This window comes from Meleagris gallopavo, chromosome 2 (assembly GCF_905368555.1).
Source record: "Meleagris gallopavo chromosome 2, MGAL_WU_HG_1.1, whole genome shotgun sequence".
Classification (NCBI taxonomy): Eukaryota; Metazoa; Chordata; class Aves; order Galliformes; family Phasianidae; genus Meleagris; species Meleagris gallopavo.
The window spans coordinates 97585871-97591775 of record NC_139405.1 but is presented as its reverse complement, the minus strand read 5'-3'; positions in this window follow the sequence as shown (position 1 = coordinate 97591775).

Here is a 5905-nt window from a genome sequence, read left to right as displayed (position 1 = left end):
TAAATCTTGTCCCTGAGCACCACATCCAAATGATTTTTAAACACATCCAGGGATGATGACTCAACCATCTCTCTGGGGAGCCTATTCCAGTGCTTAACAACCCTTTATGTAAAGAAGTGTTTCCTGATATCCAATATAAACCTACCCTGGTGCAACTTGAGACCATTTCCCCTTGTCCTGTCACCTGTCACCAGTGAGAAGAGAACAGCCCCACTCTCGCTGTAAGCACCTTTCAGATACTGGAAGAGAGCATTAAGACCTCCCCTCAGTCTCCTTTTCCCGAGATTAGACAGCCTCAGTTCCTTCAGTCTCTCCTCATAGGGCATATTCTCCAAGCCCTCCAAAGTCTTGCTGCCCTTTTTTGAACAAGCATCTCAGTGTCCTTTCTGTACCGAGGCGCTCAAAACTGAATGCAGTACTTGAGGTGAGGCCTCACCAATCCCGAGTACAGAGGCAGGATTACTTCCCTAGTCCTGCTCATCACACCATTCCTGATGCAAGTCAGGATGCCATTGGCCTTCTTGGCCACCTGAGCACACTGCTGGCTCATATTCAGCTGACTGTCCATCAGTACACCAAGGCCCCTTTCCACCAGGCAGCTTTCCAGCCACTCCTTCCCAAGCTTGTGGAGTTGCCTGGGGTTGGAGATTTGACCTGGGGAAGAAAGTAGTGAGGACTGTTATGAGACTAGTCCATTGCACTGCTAATTTGCTAGTACAGAAAAGCAGCACAGGGAGGACAGTGCAATTTACCAATGTTTTTATGAATCTCCCTCAAAATTTATTTATCTGTGTATGCATCATGCTAATAGAGCAGGAATGTTATTTTTAGTATAGGCATTCCAGAGGTTTTTTTTTGGAGAAAAATGGATTTGATGTATGACCATTCACGGAAAGGGAATTGGTCGGATAGTCACATTCAGAGTGCTGTGGTCAACGACTCAGTGTCCAAGTCCAAGTGGAGACTGATGATGAGTAGTGTTCCCCAGGGATCAGTAATGGGACTGGAGTTATTTAACATCTTTGTAGGTGACATGGGCAATGGAATCCAGGGCACACTCAGCAAGTTTGCAGATGACACTGAGCTGAGTGATGCACCTGACATTCTACAGGGAAGTGATGCTATCCAAATGGACCTGGGTAGGTTTGAGAGGTGGGCCCATGGCAACCTCGTGAAGTTCAATTAAGCCAAATGCAAGGTCTAAATGTAATTGAAAGAAAAGACTAAATTTCATTTATTCATATTGGAAGATAATTATGTAAAGCAAACAAAAATATTCTGCAACTTAGTGAAATGTTTTGATACTTTAGTTCTTTATTATCACAGTTGTTCAATTCTCCTTCTAATGACAATATTTTTTAAATGGATACAAGTATTTACATTTTTCTGAACATTGTGTTCAATATGTTTATCCTTTAAGAATGATCCAATTCTAATCTTTTCTTTTGTTCCACAAAGCTGCTAAATCTACTGCTGTGTTCTAAAATTCAAAATGACTGAATGATCATAAACAATGAGCATCTCAAATGCATCATGCATAACTATTATGTTCTTTCTCCATTTGTCCTTTTGCTTCCTGCAGTCTCAGTTGACCACCAATGAATCACACATTTTAAAAAAAGAAATAAATCTATGGACTACAGAATTGAATTCAGTTAATACAGTTCATGCTAGTAGGACAATACTTGTAACACAGCAGGTTGAATTTGTTCTCTACTGCTAGCTATGAATGTTAGCACCAAATATCAGCAAAGTGATTTTCATTACATGAAGTTTTCTGCTGTGGGATTCTTTGCAAACTTAATGACCAAAATGTACAATGACCAAAAAATGTACTCTTTTACAGTGGTGTTCTGCTTAGGCACCACACAAAGTACTTTAAAAAGTAGGTCTACTGAAAAACATGAAAATGCAGCCTGTCTTGATATCTGAAACTGAGTGTAGTCAATGAAGAAACATTCAGGTTTCCAGTTTCAGAGCAGGAGTGGAACAGCTTGATAGTTTCATATATAAATACATATATTTCCTGAGAATGAGCTCTTCTAATTGATTGCAAAGTCTGTGAGAACACTATTTCACACATTACATTATTCTCTGGAAGTAAAAAGCATTACTGCGTCTTTGAAAGGTGAATTCTGCTGAATGTGCAAGGTTAGTGTGGTGTTTAAGAGTAAAAGGGAAATTCAGCAGGGAAATTTTTTCTTCAAATAGTTGTAATCAGAACGCTGTTTTATGGCTGGGTTATCAAAGGTACTGCACACACAAAAAAGCCTCTCTCTTGTATTCAGTAGCTTGATCTCATTATGCTTGTTGCTAGAAGCACTAATTCTGATATTTTACACTGAGCAATGACGTTGTGAATTCACCATTGAAAGCAGAGGGAGAAAAAAGAGAAATCTAGCATTTTTTCAGCTGTAAAAATTTTTTGGGATCTGTCATTGAGAATTTCAATAATGTGAATTTCAATGAATTAACACTCATCTGTAATTGTCCTAAATCTCCATAATTTTCTTTAAGTTGAAACTATTTCCTTTGATTTTTTCGGAGTTTGTTTGCTGATTTAAAGAGAGGCAGGCAGAGGAGGTTGTGTAATTTATATGCAGTTTATAATGTACAACCATGTAGCTACCCTTTGGCAGCTAAGTAGCAAAGCTACTAAAAGAGTAATTTAGGTATATGCTGTTATACGATATTATCTGATGTTACAGGACAACTCAACGTTCTTTAAAACACATGGGTAAGAAAGAACAGAAAGTAGATAACTATTTTCAGAAGATGATTGATGGAGTAGATCCACTTTAATGCTTATCATTATGTGCTATTCTGATTATCTGAATAAACTGGAAGTAAATCAATAGCCAATTTAATTAAAAACAAACAAACAACAACAACAACAACAAAACAAACAAGAAAAAACTAACCAAACAAGAAACCCTCACGTACTCAACAATATAAAGTGTGTTCTAATTTAAATGCAGATAATCCTTCACATTTAATTCCTCCAGAAACAGAACCGAAGATATCAAAAGAAAATCAATAAGGGATTTTAAAAAATTTTGAGGATTTATTATTATGCACAAACTGGAAAGTTTGGAGCAAGAAAGTTTCACTGCAAGAAAGACATTGAGGACCTGGAGCGGGTTCAAAGAAAGGCGACAAAGTTTATTGCTCTCTATAACTACCTGAAGGGAGGTTGTAGGGGTTGGCCTCTTCTCTCGTGTAACTAGTGATGGAACTAGAGGGAATGGCTTCAAGCTGTGCCAGGGGAGATTTAGGCTGGACATTAGGAAATACTATTTTTCTGAAAGAGTGGTCAGGCCCTGGAATGGGCTGCCAAGGAGATGATAGAGTCACCAATCCTGGAGGTGTTCAAGGAACATTTGGATTTTGTGTTGAGGGACATGGTTTAGTGAGTACTATTGGTGATGTGTGGATGGTTGGACTGGATGATCTTGAAGGTCTTTTCCAACCTTGGTGATTCTGTGAAGGTATTATATGCATTATATAAGTTTACAGAGATAAAGTCAAACATACAGTGAAACACTGAATGCATTATGTCATTGGACAAAGTTGTACTAATGGCTAATAAGTAATTTTATGGTCCACTTTTTTTCTTTTACATGAAGACTTTTATAAAATTAGATCTTTTTTCTCCCTTTACTGAGGGTGTAAAAATGAATATTTAAATAGGTGTTTCCAACTATCATTTTGTGCCCTTGTGGAACTGCACATTTGTAATTAGGTTTGTATAGTCCTTAGCCAAATTGTTAGAGAAGACTTTTCAAGTTTTTCTATGCAAAAATCTAGGCTACTCTGACTTCTTTCAACACAAATGCACTCCTCTTCTAAAAGCAGTGCATGTGTCACACTACCTGGGTTTCTGGTTGTTCAAGCATCTCTGTATTTAGCTGGAGTATCATTATATCTGAAGTGAAGATATTAATTCTAGAAATGCACTTTAAAAAATTTACAAAAATAACATAAAATATAGCTTGTAGGAGCATAACAACCTAACGAACTACTTCTGACTATTCAGAACAGTCTGGATGAGGCAGTTACTTCATATGGTCTGATACTACATTAAAGTTTAGATAATTTTAACATTTTCTTAGAATTAAATGAAAAGTAAAAGATGGCTTGCAATCAGCATGAATTGGAATAATTCGTCACAACTTCATTTGCTTCATTACTGGCCAAACTCTCCTTCCAGATATAGTAAAAACAAATGGGAGAAGGAATTTTCACTGGTGCTCATTCCCCGTTGTACAGACCCATTTAAATAATGAAAGGCTGTATCAGGCCTTAAGAGAAGGCTCTAGGAAGACCTGCTAGAGGCCTTTCAGTGTCTAAAGGGGATTTATATGTAAAAAGGACACAGACTCTTTATCAGTGATACAACAAGGGAAATAGTTTAATATATATATATATATATATATATATATATATATATATATATATATATATATACATTATGATAGTAGAAGTTTTTACTATAAGGATGATGAGGCACAGGAACAGGTTGCCCAGAGAGCTGATGAATGATCCATCTCTGGAAGCACTCAAGGTCTGGCTGGACAGGGCTCTGAGAACCTTAACAAGCTGCAGGTGTTCCTGTTCATTGAAGGGGAGTTAGTCTAGATAAACTTTAAGGGTCCCTTCCAATTCATGTAATTCTATAATTCCATGGTTCTATGATCCCTAGGACAGCTCCCCAGACCCTCCACTAAACATAGCTGAATGTTGCTTTTGCTGCTTGTGCGGACATATGAATACAAAAATGGTGCATGGAAGTCAGATCTTGGCAGTGGATTTCATTTTACTGTTTCTCATTTTATTGATTTTTCCATAGTAATGTCTAGTTTTCATGCTTTTTGAAATGGGCCATGAAGTCCATGCAATCTGTTTCCTCGGTATACGAAAACTCTCCTGAGGTTCAGCTTCTAGGTCCTTCTTATTAACTACTCTCACAGTGTCCATTCTCACTCTCACTGATAACTTCCAAATCGTCATTCACAGTATCCCCTATTAACACTCACCACATTGATCCTCAGCCCCACGCACTAAAGGTCTTCCTCTTCTACTACTGACAGACTTTGGTGTTTACTGCCAGGGTAGCTGTATGTTCCCTAGCACAGGTTTGCTAGCATTTGGGAGCCAGCGTGCAACATCTTTCTTATTCTGGCTCACTAGTGTAAGGTCCTCCTACTAATGGATCCATGGCAAATACAGAACAGAAATTCAAGAGGCTTTGCACTGGGAAAGTATGGGATAACATCTAGTTTTAGAAGCCTCTTCCTGACATACAGTAGTTTGAAAAGAGTAAAAATTAATATTTTTCCCAAGCCTCTTATTTAAAAGGATTTATTAGAATTCCTCTGGATGCTTATTAATGGTATCTTGGGGTACATTAAAAAGAGTGTGGCTAGCAGGTCAAGGGAGGTGATCTTCCTCTCCTTTGACCTGGTGAGTCCACATCCGGAATACTGTCTTCAGTTCTGGCTCCTTAGTTCGAAAAAGACAGGTTTCATCTAGAGAGATCCCAGCAAAGGACTACAAAAATGATGAGGGTGCTTGGATTATCTCTGTTATGAGGAAAGGCTGAAAGGTTTGGGACTGTTCAGCCTGGAGGAGACTGAGGGGGGATCTTATCAGTACTTATAAACATCTCTTGTTGGGAGTCAAGAGGATGGGGTCAGGCTCTTTTCAGCAGTGTCCAGGGGCAGAACAAGGCATAATGGACACATACTGGAACATAGAATGTTCCATATGAACATGAAAAAATCTTTACTGTGAGGGTGACAGAGCACTGGAACAGGCTGTCCAGAGAGGTAGTGGAACCTCCCTCTCTGGAGATATTCAAAAACTCACCTGGGCACTTTCCTGAGCAACCTGCTGTAGGGAACCT